Source organism: Sturnus vulgaris, chromosome Z (assembly GCF_052056855.1).
Source record: "Sturnus vulgaris isolate bStuVul1 chromosome Z, bStuVul1.hap1, whole genome shotgun sequence".
NCBI classification, from domain to species: domain Eukaryota; kingdom Metazoa; phylum Chordata; class Aves; order Passeriformes; family Sturnidae; genus Sturnus; species Sturnus vulgaris.
Window position 1 is genome coordinate 54,323,497 of NC_142283.1, and position 18,842 is coordinate 54,342,338.

Sequence of the window (18,842 nt, forward strand, 5' to 3'; positions counted from 1 at the left end):
TTAGCCATGCATTTGCCATTAAAATCAATCCTCTTCACTGCTTTGCAAATCTCCATTTGCAGTTATCTGCTTCTTGGACACAAGAAATGAAGAGAGAGGATAAGAAGAAGGGGAGAATGAATCCAGAAACTTTTCATATATATATTGTAACTCCATTGCATTTATTAATGATGTCTTAGGACAATATTCAGGTTATTTTAGTTCAGTTTCCTTTCAAAATGCCTAAACAAAGAAAAGGACAATATACTGATTGGGAAGAAAAAGGTATCTTCTTGTTTTCTATAATACTGATGGGTCCAGGGACAAAACTTACGTCAGGACCTAGACAAACACATTTTTCAACAGATAAAAGAAATAAAGTACAGTGGCTATAATCTGTTATTTTAAACTTCTGTGGTTTTTTGCTTTGTTTTGAACCGTAGCCTGGGTGAGGTATTCAGTAGTTCCCCTGCAGCATGTGCACCAGAAACATAGTATTTGCATAAATAAACAACCCCCTGAAATTCTTCTGTAATTGCTCAGTTCTGGGTATTTCCACTTTCAGAATTCAGAAGCTTGCAGACATGGCGTGGTGATAAGCTGGCACCTGCAACGTGTGGGAGGGTGGTCACAAGTGCTGTGTGCTGGGAGAGAAAGAAGTGATAGCAAAACAAAAACAGTAAAAAAAACTGGAGGGAAAAAAAGGAGGAGTGAAATCCATGAAGCAGGTAGTTAAATGTTTCTGTGGATGCTCTTATTTTTTTCCAGAAGAATGTTTATCCTGTCAGTCCCACAAAAGGTGAGCCAACTGTTGTTAGGAAATGACACCAAAACAAAAAATAAAATCACAAAGCAATTGCTGATCACAAAGCAATCATAAAAAAAAAAATCAAAAAATGAAAATGTGGCTCCTAGCTTTGGTGCATAGCTGCCTCACACTTACTTCTTACGGAGAGGCAAGTGAGTGATCAGGGTGACTGACTTGTCTTGTATCCCTCACTTTGTTCACCTGCAAGGAGGTCCAGCAATAAACATTTCTAGGAAGAAAAATGAGATCTGAAAGTGCTTTGAGAGTAAGAGCACAGCAAACCAAGAGATGAGAGCCAGACAGAGGGAGAGGAGGGGCATGTTGTGGAAGGGCAGCTGATGCTAGCACATTTCCACAGCAAGGACAGTGAATGGGGAGAGTGGGCCATTTGAGCCTGGAGAATGCCCAGCAGTGGAGTTCAGGGGAAGAGGGAGTCTGAGTAGCCAGACTGCTGGACGGGCACTGCAATTACTCATCCTTATTTTGGTAGTAAGTCCCACCATTTCACTCTTCACTTGATCGTTTATTCTTACCAGTTAAATGGAAATCTGAACATTTCCCTTCTGTACCAGATAAATTTAGCATTCCAAACAATAAAAAATGTTTTATTTTGCAGCCCATGTAACAAAAGTAGGGGAAGCAGCACAAAAGTCAAGGGTAAGCAGAACAGCAGAGAGGGAAGGTCTTGCTTCTTTCTAACCACGGAGGACAAGGGACTCTTGTTCCATACACCTTTGTCGACTTTTCTGGTTTTGAGGCAGGGCTCTTGCAGGGTGTTCTCCACTGTGAGTCTGCTCACTTTGTGTGGCACTTTAAATTACACATCAAGCAGCAGCATGTGAATGATTAGGACACTAGTCACAGATACAGAGCACGAGGGTTCATGCCCCAGCTCCACCATCTTAGTGATTTTGCCACAGAATTTCTGTAGCACTCTCCTGGATCAGAAGAAAACACTGAACTTCCATCTCATACTCCATATGTAAATGCAGGCCCTGGTAACAAAATGTGTTTCATTTGTGATCTGCCTGTTGCCCACCATCCTCCATCTGACCCCCTTATGCAAACAGTATTGCCATGTGCAAAAATACATTATTCAATGAAGAAACCATTTTCTCAAATCCCACAGCTCAGGGGAATAGCTTTTACAACACAGTTCTTTTAACAGCTGTAGCAGCAGACAGTGGAAAGGCTGTGAATCTAAAATGGAGAAGATATGCTGTGTTTCTAAGCAGCCTAAAACTAGTCATGCAATAAGAAAACACCAAAATACAGAATTACAGTGGGTCTCAAAACCACAGACCAGGGTGCATGCTGAGGGAGAGAATGAGACAGTGGAGGTGCCCTGGTAAGAGCTGCCTGCAAAACCTGAAAGGGGGTAGGGAGCAGTTTTGTTTCCACACTGTTACTAACCACTTGTGACCAGCAGAGCTTCAAGATGCACAAACGCCTGGAATAATTAGGTCAGTCGTGTCTAGATGCAGAGACAGCTAGCTCAGACTTGGCTGTGCCCTAGCTTTCCCCAGGAAACCATGGCTGTCACAGAGTTCAGAAGATGGGTATAAAAAATCTGCATCTGAGGGGTTATGAAAACTACCCTGTTGTCAAGAAACTGAGTGGGCTACAGGAGCTGCCTGTACCTCAGCCTCCTCCTGCCCCCCACGGATTGCTTGCATAAGCAGGTCTTTGACTTCAGAGGCTGGTGAGAGTAAACAGGGGAGATCAAACATACTCCATACTCATCCTGTTTAAACATAAGCTGAACTGTCTATGAGGCAGGACACTAAGTCCATGCAATGCAGTATGTGCTCAAACCCAAGGATTTCTGTGGGTAGGGAAGGACTGTGGGATTACAGCCTGAATGTTAAATAGCTTCATCATCTCCACAATGTCAAAGCATCATTTTATGCCCCAGGAGGATTCCTTGATTAATGTAATTAACATGATTCTGCCGGGTTGTGAGGCAGGAGGTGTGTGAGACGCGGGGTCCCACCGGCTCCTGCAGACACAGGGAAGGGAAGGGGCACTCCTGGCCGCAGGGCTACTCCAGTGGGAAGGCAGCCAGGACACATGTAGCCACCCTGCCTCTCTGCCTGGGCGTCTGCACTCGCACCTGAATCACTGCAGCAGCTCAGCCTTGCAGGGCTCAGCATGAGCGAGAAACACACTGCTAGTGAAGACTGAGTGTTTCCTGTAGAGATTTCAAAACATAACAGTGGCAATTTGTGTTACAGTCACATCACCAGGTCTCAAACAGACCCGTCAGTGTCCTCACACCAGAAAAATCAAGCAGTAACACGTTTTTGTTGCATTGCTCTCTTTTTGTTTTCACAACATAACAAAGCAACCCTGCTAACAAGAGCAGGGGAAATCGATCTGATTTGGGTTTGTTTTGATTAGGATGTTTGCAGGCTCTTGTGACAGCTAAGAGAAAGCTTCCCTAGGTGTAAGCCCCAGGCACAGGATAAGTAAGTTCTAGAAATTGGATCTATTCTTCTTTTTGAATAGAATATCCGCTGAAGCAACTCTGCTTCCTTCTTTGATGTGTGTTCGAGGCCACATCATTTATTTTTCGTTTGATTAAAAGTGAAATGCAGAAAGACCTGCTAGTTAGCAGTAGCACAGGACTGCAATACAACTGGAATTTAGATGATGTTTGACAAGAAAAAAAGAACTTTTTTTTTCTACATAGGTATTTACAATTTTTTATACCTGCACATAAGATTGCTTCTAACCTTTGATGCAAGCTATTCTGAAGAAACCTTAGTGGTACAGAATTGTGTTGATTTATCTCACATGTTTAGATTTTGCCTTCCATTTGTGGTCTTCAACATTTTCAGCATTCTCTACAGATGACTGTAATTTCTTTCTCGCCTATCACAATAATATCATTAAAGAGCTCAGAGACAAATGCAGGGGCTTATGCCACAAATGGAAATAGATTGATGTAAAGGCATAGAATATCACTTGCAAAACAGCAGTCATTGAAACAATACTGGTTGGTTACCTAAGGTACTCACCAACATCCTTCATTCAATCACTCTGAATCTAGTAATTTAGGAAGGAAAGTATTGTATTTTAATATAGACTATGCTTATTGTAGTCTCTATAGGATTTTTAATATAAGGCCATCCGGCAGTTTTCAACTCTGGCAGCAAAAATATTACCATGCCAAGGGCATTACATCATACACTGACACTGGTTAGCCAGCAAAAATAGTACCTTTTGACAGAGTTGGGGTAAACATTAGAGTTTTACATCATAATTCACAACATAATTCCACCCTCTCAGGGAACAAAGCATGATAGCCCCTGACAGAAATATACCATATTTATGGACAATAACTGAAGGAGAGTTTCTGATGGCATCCTGACAGGGACCACACAAAAAATGGGCTGGATGGGCAAACTGGGACAACAAACTCTGCTAAGTGCTGAAAATTAGAAGCAGTGATTCCAGGATCCACCTTTCACTCTCATCTAGAAGGTGGCACTTACTGTGTACCTGTGCCTCCCCTGTCCCATTATTGTTTCAGGGAAAGCCTCCCTTCCTTTCTTCTTATGATAATTAGCTGTTTCCATGGATAAACTCTGGCTCTCAAAGGTTCCTTACAAAGCTTGCTGTCTGGTGTTGAAGACACACTACCTGAAGGCTTTAGCAATTCAGGGTTCTGTTTTGTCTTTCTGAGTCCCTGTGCCTATGCTTTGAACACCACCCAGCCACAACACTTAACTTTCCTGCTGAAATGCCATTTGTGTTAGGGGCCTGGGTGAGCAGGCCTGGGAGCAGCCCAAATGCCATGTTCTTTGGTGCCCTCTTTGGTACTGAGAACCACTGAATCCTCGAGGATGCTGGAATAAGTGGTGGACAGACAGATTGACAGGAAGTTGGGAGAGAGAGTGTGACAGGAGGTTGGAACAAGTGCAGGATCAAGTGCAGCAACAGCTGCTTGGTTTGAGAAAGAAGGGTTTATCTGCCCAGTTTAGTCTTGCTTTACATTAGCTAACTGCACATTAAAGCTTTGGGAACAATTCTCTGCCCATCCACACTAGCCAGGGGTTAAACCACAGCACCTGAAGAACTGAATCACCTGTGCTTTGCTTGCAAGCTGTACCCACACCCTGGGGATTCTCCTGTGGTCTTTCCCCTTTCATGAAGTCTGATCCTGTATTTAAATCTCTCCAACTAGTTAACTGCACACCTGTTCCTGAAAAGGGGACCCCTGGGAGCTCTCACAGCAACTGGAGATGTGGTTTGCCAAGGTGGGGGTGTTGCCAGGATTGCATCACTTAAACATTTCCAGGCAATCTAGCCTAATGGGACTGACAGAAGTGATAGAGGCCAGGAAAAAACATCACGGGAACACTTTACACCCCTTGGCCTTGACTCCCTCTGCTGTGAGAACCCAAGTACAAGTTTGCAATTCTATCCTAAGAGTAGGATGGAGCTACAACGACCTACCTCAAGTATTTTGGAAAACTGCTCTGGAGTCCCCATGACACTTGTATTGTCTTTTCTTCAGGAGAGTCCCTTGGAAAGGGCAGTCTCTCTGAGCCCACTCATAGACAGGCATCCAAGAAGCAGTATCGTGACTTTAAACAAAAATTTCATTCATGTGTTTGAATGTAGGACAAGACTCTCAGATAGCGCCTATCTCTTTGTCCTAATAGGAATTAAATCAAGTCTTGGCTCTTATAGGAGTGCTTTGTTTCTTAAAGAAAATTGCTATCAGAAAAGCAAGGAATTGATCAGTTTGATTATTTTGACCTTACAGTAAAATAATCAAAATTGAGAGTTAATTCTTCATAAAACATGGTAGCACTTCAGAATTTTTCTGTGAAAAACATCCTGTAAATCTTTTTACTTACACTTATATCTTACATCTGCATGTGAAATGTCCAAAGTTCAAATCCACAGCATTTCAAATTTTTTTACTAATCTTTATTCAGTCCATATCAGTACATATTAGAACTTTCTTGCTGGGAAATATAAAACAGCAAAGGGATCACACATGATGCCCACAGGAAGCTGTTCAGAGAAGCACACACACCTGAAGTGTACATCTTGTCAGTGTGTATAAACACCTAAATGCAGCAAAGCATCTGGACACAGTCTGGGGCAGCCAGCTCCAGGTAGCCCTGCCTTAGGAGGGGCTGGACCAGAAGACCTCTGGACATCCCTTCCAGCCTCAGCCATTCTGTGACTCTGTAATAAGTGGTATTACTTTCAACAAAATTAATCGTGTATTTAAAAAATCAAACAGCTAGTTACTTGTAAGGACAACAGTGTTTATTTGTCTGCAGTGCAGCACACCTCACTGTCTTCACCTAGGGAGTACCATGCTAGACCAGTTCTTAGCAAGTCACAGGTTTTACACTTATTACATAAGCAGAGAATGTGGTCCAGGAATTTTTCACATATTATCAAATAATGCTATCAAGGATGGGTGTGAAATCAAACTAGAAAATGGATATGTATCTCCTTAGAGACAAGCATATTATGTAACCTACCTTCTATTCATACACACACTGCAGAGATCAGCAGGTCAGAATGAGAGCCTTCCTTCATCACCACTTTTATCCTAAATTTCATGTTTGACAGGAGTCCAGTGCTGCTTCCTCTGAAATCAATGTTCAAATTATCATTAAGCTTAATGGGAGCAGGCCTGGTCTACCTGTCTGAATTTGAAAAGCAAGTCCCAACATTAAACAGATAAAATTAAGTCAGAATATTTCCTGTACTCAGCATGTTGTTATGAATGTCTATGGACATAACTGGGTAGAATGTTGATATAACCAGCTGTTAGCAAAGAATAATAATTATCTGTTGTTAGACTAGTGCAAAATGAAAGACATCGTTATTTGCAATGCACAAGACTTGAAGCTTACAACAATGCTGCGTTTTGTTGAACTTTATTTCTCCGCAATTGTCTTAGTACCTGTTAATCATTTTTCTGAGGAATGTTAGTATTATTACACTTTCTTTCCCCTCTCACCTCCACGCATCAGAAGGGAAAGATTTCGACTGGTGGAGATGCATCAGCAGATCAATTTTCTAAAGGCAAAATCACTAGATGTTTACCCCACAAACTGGGGTTTTAATCGATGTAGTTATGCTGCAGAAACAAAGTAAATAACAGTCTAACTGGGAAACAGCTAAGGACCGTGCCAAACTTCAGCTGGGTTGGTGTGAATTAAAGTCCGGGGTATAACTTGTTCTGACAAGAGACGAGGCACTGCGTATCTGTGAGGCGATTACATTACCAGCATTGCTCTGCAGGGTTCAGCAGAACTGTACTCCAAGAGTGAATCCAGTCTAATGATTTCAAATCATACACCTTTGCCCTGGAATGGTGCTGCTTGAAGTTTCATTCAAAATACAATTTATAAGCTCACTGACATGGGATTCCTTTTTGCTTATGTTATGAAGATAAAAGTAACACTGCTGCAATTAGTGCCAAGGTTAAGTTCCAGAACTGATTATTAAAAGCGGTGGGTTCTTTATTTCTTGCTCTCTCCTGGTCATGAATTGATTTTTTTTCCCCTGAGGGCAATGCTTTCATTAGAGACAAATTTCAAGACTTCACACAGAGTAGCTGGGCAGAACTGTAAGGAGTGCATCAAGCAAGAACTCGCTGCAAGTGACACAGCAGAGTGTTTTGAGCTTAGGATTTAATAGAAGCAGGTAACAAAAACACAGCTGTATTACACTGCACGGGACAAAATCCCTTTGGAGTGCTATTTCCCTTAAATTAAAAAAAAAAATCAACAAACAACCACCAAACTTAGACCTATTATAAACCTATTACTGTTTAGTATCTGATCAACAAAACAAGTGATTCCAAGAGGAATCTGTGTCTAAGATGACCATGACTTAAATGCAGTGTATGAGATAAATTCTAAAGAAAGGAACTAGTCTAGGAGACAAAGCTGTAAATAAAGATACGTGTTGGGCAATCACTTTCATTTTGTTTTATTCAGACTTTTACCCCACTAGTTGTATGACAGTATTACAGCCAGAAGTTAATCCAGTTCTTACCAAAATACTGCATAACCTAGACTGCCTAACAGTTTGCTCTTTCACTGCTCTGTGTCTTTCATACACTTAAAACATTTGTACAACCTTCCCACCAATGTCCCTGCTACAACACATAACCTTCTATCCTAGAACACTGTGCCCCTGATCCCTCCTTGTTAGATTGTCACTATGAGAGCAAAGAGAGCACCATGCATGTCAGACCGGACAGAGGCTTCTCAAGAAGCACACAGAGACATAATTCCTCCTGCCTTTTTCTTTTTAACTTCTAGCTTCAGGAACATAGTGTATCCTCATCAAAAAGTCTGCCTCATAGAAAATGGTTGTCCTCCAAACTGTGTAACATGGTCATGCTCTCACATGTTTACTGAACTTCTCTTCTTTCATGGCTGTGGTTCTCTGTCTGCCAAATTTCTTCTCTATCACTGTACTGTTTAAGAGGGCAGAAGGAGCTGCACGGAAAAATTGCAGAAAAATTTTCTTAGTTCTTCCTATGAATTTTGTGTCTGTTTTGAAGACTTAAAGCTAGTTACAGCACAAATAGTGTTAATTTGGTGTCAGCTAAGGGCAAGGATATAGGTACTGTTTGCACAGACAGCAGCAGGTAGGCATGCAATGCCTAAAGTATCACTTCAGGATCAGCAACAGAGAAGTATATCAGTTTCCTTGTCCTACTTAGATTGCCTGGATGTGTCACAAAGAAAAATGCATTCACCAGAATTAGCCTACCTTGTTAATTGGACTGAAACCACCTACAAAGACAAAATGTTTCAAGTTATCGTTTTTTCCCTGTGGCAGGTGTCCTCCATCATGAAAACACAGGTGAGACAAAGGTAAGTGCCAGTCATCTGGGAGTCTGGCATACCTACAAGGAACCTTTCTACACAAAGGCAACATCATACAGAAAACCCCAAGCAACTGCTGAGAACATCTTTTAACACAACACATTGTTCGAGGTAAATGCTGCTGGTTTGCTGATTTCTGTTTCCCGTGATGTGTCCTGGAGCAGCTGGGGTATAACTTCCCAAAGTGTGAGGCACCTGTAGCTCTAGAGAAACATTCATGACTGGTGCTGCCCATCACTAAGCCAGAAATGCCAATATTACTTGGGCATCAGCACTGAAGTCCTGTACCCACTGAAATTTATCAGAAACACCTAAACTTGCTAAGCTTTTACACAGATCAGATTTTGAAAGAAATCAGAGAATAATACATAATTGGGTGCATATAAATATAATACACAGTAATCCACTGAAAATCAAAAATTTAACTTGGCAATGCTAGTCTTTTTAGATACTTCCTAATATATCTCACCTGATAGTCTTTTTTTTTACCTCCCACTCAGGCACACTCATCTTTTTCTATTCCAAGCAGACACGGTGATGATGCAGTCTATAAAAAAACATTTGATTTTGCTCACTGTAGCTCAAGACAGATGTAACAGTAACAGAAGAACAAAAGTAATGACAGAGCACTGGTGTGTTAAGAAAAGTTTCTTTCAAGGGGGAAAGTCAGTAGCTCAAGAATCAAGGGAAAAAGATACATGGTTTTGGCTCAGAGAAGTCACTGTAATAATTCTCTCTAGCAGGATTTCACCCATGATAAAAAGACTGATCCACAGAAAGGTAAGATATGAGTGATAAATCTGTGGAAAGTGCCTTCTTTATTTGGCCTTTGTAAGAGTAGAAAAGAAAAGGAAAAGTATTTCATATTAATATTTGGAAATGGTTTCATGCAGATATGTCCATATGGAGCCTATTGTCAAATTTGGAGGATTATGGAAGGACTAGATAACAGATACTGGCAGCATGGCATCCTGCTACAGAAAGCTGTCAAAGACTAATTACTATCAAAAAAATCATTGTGCCATCACCATGAGAATGCTAAAAATAATAAATGGCTTCTCTTTTGTGCTGAGTTGTTACTGACAGCCTTTCTTGCACATTCTTCTAACACATCTAATACTAGCTTCTGTTAAGAGACAGAAGCAGGACAGGTCCCACTCTGGATATCTGTGGCTAGTTTAGTAGTTTTTACTCATGTTTTTGCCTTCCTTTGTTTGGCAGGGAGAGTGACTCAAAAAGAAAAGGAGGTGGTCAAAGGTGAAGAACATTTCCTCAACTCCAACAGCAAAATTCACCTTAGTTGTTGAACATAGTCCACTCATAAAAGAGATGTCACTTGGTGGCAGTCAGCTCTATTATGGTTCTTCCTAAAAATAAAGCACATTTTTTTGTAGTGGTGGGTGTCTGAAAATGCAGACAGTGACAAACAGCATCTCCTTTATCTTTGCATTTTCCTCTTGATGTCTTGATAACACACCCATGTCAAATATTTAGAAGAAAGTCGTCTTTTCCCAACCAACGTATTTACTCCTCCAGAAATGCTAATGGAGACTCAGTACCAGAATAAGAAAGAAACACAAAGAGGGCAGCATCACTGTACTTTCATCTGCTACAGCAAGCAGCTGTCAGCGCTAATACAAAAATTATCCAGCAGGCATCCAAATTTATGCTAAGTAAACGTTTCTTGAATCTATTACATACAGCAGGAACCTAGTTTTTCTCTAGCCATTGTTCTGAGTAACTATTTCCCAGTCTTCCTTTCCTATGGTACATACACCAAGCCAGTCACTGTGTTGTGGAAGGCCATTAGGTTTTTTGGGCAGGTTTTCCCCTTCATAAGTCCATACTAACTGCTCGAAGACGTCTTCTTGCTCCCCGAAATGGTTTCCAGGATTAGGTGCTTCACCACCTTCCCAGAGACTGAGGTGAAAGTTCACAGGCTCTAGTTCCTCAGATTCCCCTTCCCCTTCTTGAAAGCAGGAAAGCCCTTGCTTCCTCACAGTCCTCACAGCTCTCTTCTCCACACGCTTTTGGTTGCAAGCAGCCTGGAATGACACAGGCCAGCACCCCCAGCAGCTGTGGGTACCATGTATTCTGTAGGTATAGTTTATCTATATATATATATTCCCTGGCCTGACCATCCTCCATTGGGAGTAAATGTACTTTGCCCTGGATTTTCCCACTGGTCCCTGAGATTACTGAGAGCAAGCTCAGTAATCGGAAAGGTGAAGTGCCAGGAAGGAAGTATGGACTGGATATTCCTGCCATTTCATTCTTTAACTGTTAAAACCCCACTCTTTCAGACACTGCCAGATCCACTATAAGAAAATAAAGGAAGTGTTAAGACTTGTGCTAAGAATGAAAATGCCTAAACATGGGAATATGGCAAAAGCAAGGCTGACTGAGGTGTAATTCCCCCTTGCAGGACCAACAAGAGGGCCTGTACACAACGGAGCCTTTCAGTGAGTCACAGTCTGGTGGTGATGTTCAGCGTATGCTCACGGACTGAGCACTAAGCCTGCCTGGCCCCAGGCTGCCATGCTGACCAAAGATGCCAAACTAAATGAGTTAATTCCCAAAGCCACTGCATGGGAAACTGTGAGGAGACGACAGAGCAGGAGAAACGGTAGGCTGCAAGAAAGCCTAAGGGGAATAAAAGGAGAGAGAGAGAGAGAGAGAGAGAAAGAAAGACACCTGCATATAATCCCTGATTAAATAATTCAGCTGAACTCATACAAAAATAGAAAACCAAACCCTCTGACCAAACTTCAGCAGAAAAGCATAGTAAAAAATCAGGACTATTGTGGCTCCTAACAGGATATGTTTTTATGGACTTCATTTATTTTCTTAATTAGTTTATGTATACAGCCCTAAGCATAAATATTCAAGAAAGCAACTTTATACAGGAGAAAACGTACAGACCTCCCGGAAAGGCTTTAGTTGGCATTAAGGGACAAAAACACTGACTCAAACAAAGCACTTTATTTGAATGACTTGCTGTAGCCAGAAAAGAAAACAGCTGATCTACTTCTTTCCAATCTCCAGGTCAATTGGACAGGAAGGAACTTCTTTCAGCCTGAACAGGCTCTTCCAAGATCTGAATGTCAGCTAGCCCTATTATGCCAGCTAATTAAGACACAGGCAGAATGGAGATCCTGCTGAACACAGTGGGATCCCATCACAGGATTCAGCAGACTGTACCAAGTCACATGGGGTAAGACTCCAGGGCTGGTGGTGACCCATATCCACCAGATGCCAGAAAAAATTTCTTTCCCTTTACTGTCTGAGATTTCACATTTCTGTATCATTACAGGATTTAAAAACTCTGTAGATTACAACAGTCAATTTTGCTGTGCTATTCCTTGGTAAAACACCAGCAGGAATTCTGTCAAGGAATATTTCAGCTTGTTTTGATCTGCAAGTAAGGAAAGAAATGTTTTTTTATAATTCTTGTGTTGATACAATAAGGTGGCTTTGAGTTGATACAGTGAAGTGGCTTTTGAGTTTCTTGGAAATACAGTCAAGGTTTGCATACTGCATGCCGTGAGTCAAAAGGAAGAAGACTGCATCAATAAAAAGCCATGGTCATCTGAAGTTACTGACTGAGTAAAGAATTAAATCTCATTCACAGGCTGGCTTTTGCATCATGACAGCTGTTGCTGCCTTGCCAGTGAAAAAGATGACCATAATGGGAAAACCTTTTCCTTCTCGACTAAAGGACAAGTAACAGAGAGAAGAGAGAAAGTAATCAGGAACAGCCCAGGACTTATGCAAGCTGAAAATCTTGCAATTAAGAGCCCCTCAATGTGATTTCTATCCATACACTCACCTTGGGGACTTCTGCACTTCCCTGCTGATCAGGGCGTTGATACTTTTGGCTTTTGCGCTCTGCTAAAGATTAATTTCCCTGGAAACAGGCACTATATTCATGAAAATAAGGAAGCAAGTTCTAAAAACTGATGGTTAAAAAAACCTCAGCTCTCTTCCTACCTGTTGAACAGCAATTTTTTTCCATGCAGTCCATCTGCCTAGAGAGATGTAAAACTTTGGATTGAAGTAATCAGCCCATTGAAGTACACAGCTGCCCTCCAGAAGAGGATGTGTTTTCAAAAGGCCATTCTTGGTTGGCTGTTAAGGACTTGGTACTTGTGTAGTATCACACCTCAAAATAGTGGGCTGTTGAAAGTGGGGAGCTGTTCAGAGAATGCATAATCATGTCTCACTTCACTGCCTCATCTGTACAAATTATGCACATTGACTGGTCTGTGCTTGATTTTGCAGATAGAGCTCTTCAGAAATTCAGTGGTACAGAATTCTTGCACCCAAATTCAGTGGTACACATTAGTTTATTAAACTCTGTTGTCTCACTTCACTTTAGGCTTCTAATTACAAACATCCCAAGAAGGCCAGGGTGGTACTGTGTGTGAGAGGGTTCAAGTGTAGACATTAGTATTTTGTTAGTGACAAAGCACGGGAGGTGTAAACAGAGAAGGCAACCTTGGACTTGACTTCTCCTTTCTGTTACCTGGTACTGGAACCAAACCATGAACATTTGACTGCACGTGGGGTTCCCTCTGAGCTCTAGGAAACCAGTGCTCCCCTCATGGTCTCATAGAAGCCAGGAGCTCAAGAACTGCATGCACCCTGAGATTGCCCCACCTGTGCAGGGCAGTGTGGGGAAAGAGGGCATCCACCAAGGGTTGCTCATGGTTTGTTCTTCACACAGAGAAGCCCTGCTGGCATCTTCTCAGGTCTGCTGGACAAGGTGAAAGAATATGAACAATTACTTCGTTTTATTTTCAAAGGAAAAACACAGCCAGAACCAAACCAAACCACAACAAAAAAACCCAAAACTTGAAGGTTTGGTAAACCAGACCCTGAGCTGTTGAAGCCTCAGCAAGAGAGATCATCTCCACCTGCCCTGGAAGCTGCTATTTTAAGCCGGGCTCTTGTTTTTGGTCTTTGCCTGAGCTGCGTCACCAGTGAGCCCTGCCTGGCCATGGCAGCCACGAACCTTCCTTAGCCTGTGGGCCAGTGTCTAAGCATGACCTTGGCCATTCCCCAGCCCGTGACCAAGCCCTGTCATGAGCCTGCCTTGCTGTCACCTGCAGCTCCCAGATTCCCTGCCCTTCCACCTGATCTTCATTTTCCCTTCTTTCAAGGTTTTTTCATTTGCGCCAGGAACACTGAGTGTCTCAGAGACTTCAAATTATGACTTAGCATCTGCCTGTAACATGTTCCAGTTGCATTAATTTACAAGGAGAAAAAAAACCCCAAGGAGTCTGAAGTTTACAGCTGTTAATCAAATACCATCCTTGTGCAGTAGTCCTTGTTTTATACAACCTCCTTTTAAGTTTTTAAATGTTTTCTTAATATTGTTGTACGATACCAAAATCTGGGTTATGTTTACAATGTCTTGAAATGGCATAAATGTACTCCTTTGCTATGTATGTGCTTAGACTCAGGATCACCCCTGTCACAAAACCAGGAAGCTGATGGATTATTCAAGAAAATATTCTATTCTATTCTATTCTATTCTATTCTATTCTATTCTATTCTATTCTATTCTATTCTATTCTATTCTATTCTATTCTATTCTATTCTATTCTATTCTATTCCGTTCCATCCCATGGAAAGCAGTGAAACATAAGCAAAACACCGAAGCTAAGAACTGAGCAACAAGACTTCTGAACTACTTTTAAAAACTTTATATTAAGTTCTTCTAAAGCAAAAATTAAGTATCTTTTCTAGCATCTAATGATTCCACCTGTGTCAGTCTGTATGTGCTCATGTTGACTGTATAAATGTCTCTGGCAGTTCTGCTGTAATTTTTTTTCTTTTTTATTCAGGGATGTGTCAGAATATCTGGAGTTGTAGCAGCAAAGGATTTCTGTCCACTTAGGAAAGCCTGACATATTGACCCAGCATCATATGCTACAACTGTCTTCTGATGATTTGAGAGGAAAGAAGGTAAATGAGAAGAATCAGTCAAAATGAACTCTGTAAAAGCTCATAGCCGCTTAAGAAGGGAAATTAAATTTCATGGTTTTTAGCAAAAAGTATAAGCAGAGAGAAGGAAAGGATGTAAATCTGGTATCCAGGGTGGAGCAAGATGATTAACTAATAGGGCTTATACATGCATGTAAATATTCCAATTTCCTATTGTAATAGATTTTTAATACCTTTAAGTAAGTATTCTAAGAGAGTGCTTTTAAAAAAAACTTAATTGACTATTATTTTTCCCATTTCTCCTATATCTTTGAAATACTAGTTTTCAAACCTTGGGGTACTTTGGACAGAACTTTTGGGATCCAGAAAAACTCTGCTGAAGCATGTGAGCTGGCAAGAGCACAGCACTCATCTTGGGACAGCCTATGTCCCAGTCCCAAACCAAACTTTAACCCTCGCCACAGACAGTTGCCTTCCAAAGCTGTTTTCTGAGTCTGCAAATGACACAGGAGAAAGACAAAGTGAAGGACCACATATATAAGATTCATATGAAAGTAGGAGCAGTCATGTAGCTGTGAATTAGAAGAAAGTACTGTTCAATATAAATAAAAACAGGTTACTACAGGTTTCCAAGTAACAATAATAAGATCTGCAACCTGGTAGCTTAAAAGTAGTTTCAGCTCCAGCTGGAGGAAATATAAGCTAAATCTGGATTTATTCAGACAAGGACCACTACTATTTTGTCATCTGCTTGCTGTTTACATTAGGTATTGACAGTGTAACTCAAATTCCTGTTGAATTTCTGTACCTTAGTGCAAACCTGACAATTGATTGATGCATTAGACATCTAAAAAGATCCATGACTGAAGGGCCTAAAGAACAATATATTCCTACAGCCTGTAACAGTGGTGTGTCTCATTCAGATTTGGAAATATTTTCATGGGCACCCAATCATTTACAAGCAAAAAATTAAAATTCAACCCTGTACCTCCCACAACAAACATTCTGTTTGCAATTTGCAATAATCTATGCAAGCATTAAGACTTACAAAGATAGGACCAGGGATTTAATTTAGTATCAATACTACCTGCCTGTCTGCCAGGCTGGAGCCCCTCTGGCAAAGGCTGCTTGATCTGGTCAAGATCAGTTGCTTGAGAAAGCAAATTTCTTTGTGCTGTCTTCAGTGATGAAGCACCTCCTTGCTAAAATGGAAAGACCATGTTGGCCAGAGGTGGCTTTCAGAGGCTTCACAAACTAATGTGGCTCCTCATAGCCCTCCAATGGTGCCTGTAAGGCCTGCCATCAGGCTGAAATTAATTTCTGTGTCACAGAGCAAGAGATGCTTCAGTAGAGATCTCAAAAATTACTTTATTGTGAGAATAGGTGTCTTTGAAACTTTCTACTCATTCCTCACTTACTGAGTTTCATTTTTCTTGAGAAATCTCCCCAGATTTGGCCGTAGGAAAGTAATTTTGTCCTTGCTTTCTAACATCTCAAAAATTCAATCCTCCGCAAAGAGGGATGATTTAAGACACAGTTGATGGTTTGCTGCCAGTTGGTTGAGCATGGTGCAAATAATGCCTAGGTCACAGGTTTGATCCCTGTACTGACCATGAACTTCAGAGTGGGACTGATGATCCTTGTGGGTCCTTTCCAACTCAGAATACTCTGAGCCTGTGATACAGCTGAGTCCAGTGCGAACCTTGGCACTGACTACTGGGCGTTCAAGCTGTCAGAAGGCAATTGGTACATTTATGTGAGATAGAGTGTATTTTCAGGAAAAACTAGGAGGAAAAATAGCCCCACCAGTGAACATGCAAAAAGATAATGTATGTGTGACCTTCCTGAAAATACTTAACACTTTTCACAGAAGACTATGTTTATACATTTACATAACTTTAAGGTTTAAAAAAGTAGACTGAAATGTCACGTTTATCTTTGCAGCGTTTTTCAAGACTGAGTGCTGTAGTCACATCACATGGTATACTGTTAGACCTTGTTAGGCTCAAAAAGGCCTCTCATGTGATGGATCCCAGTGCTTTATTCCAAAGTATACCAAAAGACCGAGGTGGTGGCTGATGTTTGAGAGGGATGACAGGAGGTTAGGATGCATGATGTGCTGGAGACAGTCTCTGAGAACAGGCTAGTTCTCAGATGACTGCTCTCTTTTTGAGCAGCAAAGTGGTCTCATACAAATAATCCCTTATTTTTGAAAAGATAATTGTGAATTCTGTATGGTAGGTATTTTTCTGAACTTAAAGTTATCTTTTCGTGAAGCTGTCACTGTTTGGCATAGCATTTGTTCATCCTGTGCCTAGACAGAAACAATTCTGGAATGAATTAAAAACGTTTCACTGTGCAAGCTCATTTAGTTTAAAATAACTAGAGATTGCTTTTTGCTCAGTGGCTCCAAAGGCTGAACGACTCCAGCTGAATACTTGATGGATTTCAGAAAGGTGAGGTAGCTAGAGATGAGAGACACCATTACACAGTGTAGATGGCACCTTTGCTATTTTGTAGGATTAGTGTCTGTGATTCACCTGATGCATCTTTGATTGATCACATAGTTACATTAAAGATCTACAGCAGCAAGCAATAGAAAGTGAAAGCATGACATGGACTTCTCCTGGAACTCTTTGAAAGCACTGAGGAAGCCAGTTGCGACTCTCTGTTACCAGTGAGGTAGTGACTGCTTCCAAGGGCCAGAAATCTCTATCAGACAGAAATTTAGGCTATTAAAAAAACAGTCTGGAGGAAACAGGCAGCTCTCTCATCTGAGGAATAGTGACACAGGCAGAATGGCCAGTAAGGCTATTTGCTGAATTCAGCAGGGATGTCATGGGTGGGAATGAGATGGCTGCGCTCACCTGAGCTCTGAAAGGGCATGAGCTGCCCCTGTCATGCCTCAGACAGGGAATCATGTTCATCTAGAGGAGCTGCTTTGAATTAATTTTCACTCCAGGGATTATATCCCAGAATCACAGAATGTGCTGAGTTGGAAGAGACTCACAAGGATCATCAAGTCCAACTCACCCCAAGAATCACACCATGTGCCTGAGAGCATTGTGCAAATGCTGCTTGAACTCTGTTAGGCTTGGTGACCACTTTCCTGGGGAGCCTGTTCAAGTGCCCAAACACCCTCTGTGTGAAGAAGCTTTTCCTGATATCCAACCTAAACCTCTCCTGACACAACTTCAGGTCATTCCCTCAGGTTCTGTCACTGTCACCACAGAAAAGAGATCAGTGCCTGCCCCTCCCCTTCCCCTCAAAAGGAAGTTGTAACTGCAGTGAGGTATCCCCTCAAGTCTCCTCAACCCTGAACAAGCCAAATTACCTCAGCTGCTCCTTGGGGTTTCCCCTTAAGACTCTCACCATGCTCGTAATCCTCCTTTGGACACTCTCCAATTGTTTTGTATCTCTCTTACACTGTGGCAGCCAGAGCTGTCCCCAGCACTGGAGGTGAGGCTGCCCCAGCTCAGAGCAGAGTGGGACAATCCCTTCCCTTGCCCAGATCGTGATGCTGTGCCTGAGATTCCCCAGGACACAGGTGGCCCTCCTGGCTGCCAGGGCACTGCTGGCCCATGTTCGACTTGCCATCAACTGGAACCCACTGGTCCCTTTCTGTGGCACTGCTTTCCAGCATGTCATTCCCCAGTCTGTACATCCAGGGTTGCCTCAACCCAGGTGCAGAATCCGCCACTTTCCCTTGCTGAATTTCGTATGGTTGGTAATTTCCCAGCCCTCTAATTCATTGAGGTCTACCTGCCTTCAAAGTAGTCAACAGCTCCTCTCCAATTTTGTATCATCTGCAAACTTAGATAATGTCCCTTCAAGTCTTGCATCCAAGTAATTTATGAACTCCTAAGTAGGAGCCCTGTGGAGCCCCACTAATGACAGGTCACCAGCCTGATGCCACCCCCTTCACTGTAACGCTTTGTGCTCAGCCCATCAGCCAGCTGATCACCCATTACATGGTGTGTTTACCCACTTGTGTGCTGGACATTTTGCCCACAAGAATACTATGAGGGAGAGTATTGAAACCTTTACTGAAATCCAAAGGGATTACATCAACTGGCTTCCCTTGATTAAGTAGGTGGGTTACTCTGTTGTAAACAAAGTAAGTTAATTTGGACAAGCAGGACAACCTACGTTGATTGTGACTGATGACTGCTTTGTCCTTCAGATGTTTTTCAATAGCTCCTAGAATAATATTCTCCATAATTTTG

At 41.8% G+C, this 18,842-nt stretch overlaps 1 long non-coding RNA gene across 6 annotated transcripts in view; it reads left to right on the plus strand.

Moving 5' to 3' along the window:
- Positions 1-18,842, plus strand: part of LOC148219852 (uncharacterized) — a 127,274-nt gene that overhangs the window by 91,576 nt on the left and 16,856 nt on the right. For 5 of the 6 annotated variants that reach the window (XR_015799372.1, XR_015799368.1, XR_015799373.1 and 2 more), the window contains 4 exons: positions 8,621-8,778; positions 11,093-11,293; positions 11,713-11,881; positions 14,517-14,637. This is a non-coding gene — a long non-coding RNA (uncharacterized LOC148219852). The remainder of the gene's footprint in view (positions 1-8,620; positions 8,779-11,092; positions 11,294-11,712; positions 11,882-14,516; positions 14,638-18,842) is intronic. The other variant, XR_015799370.1, reaches the window with a different exon arrangement.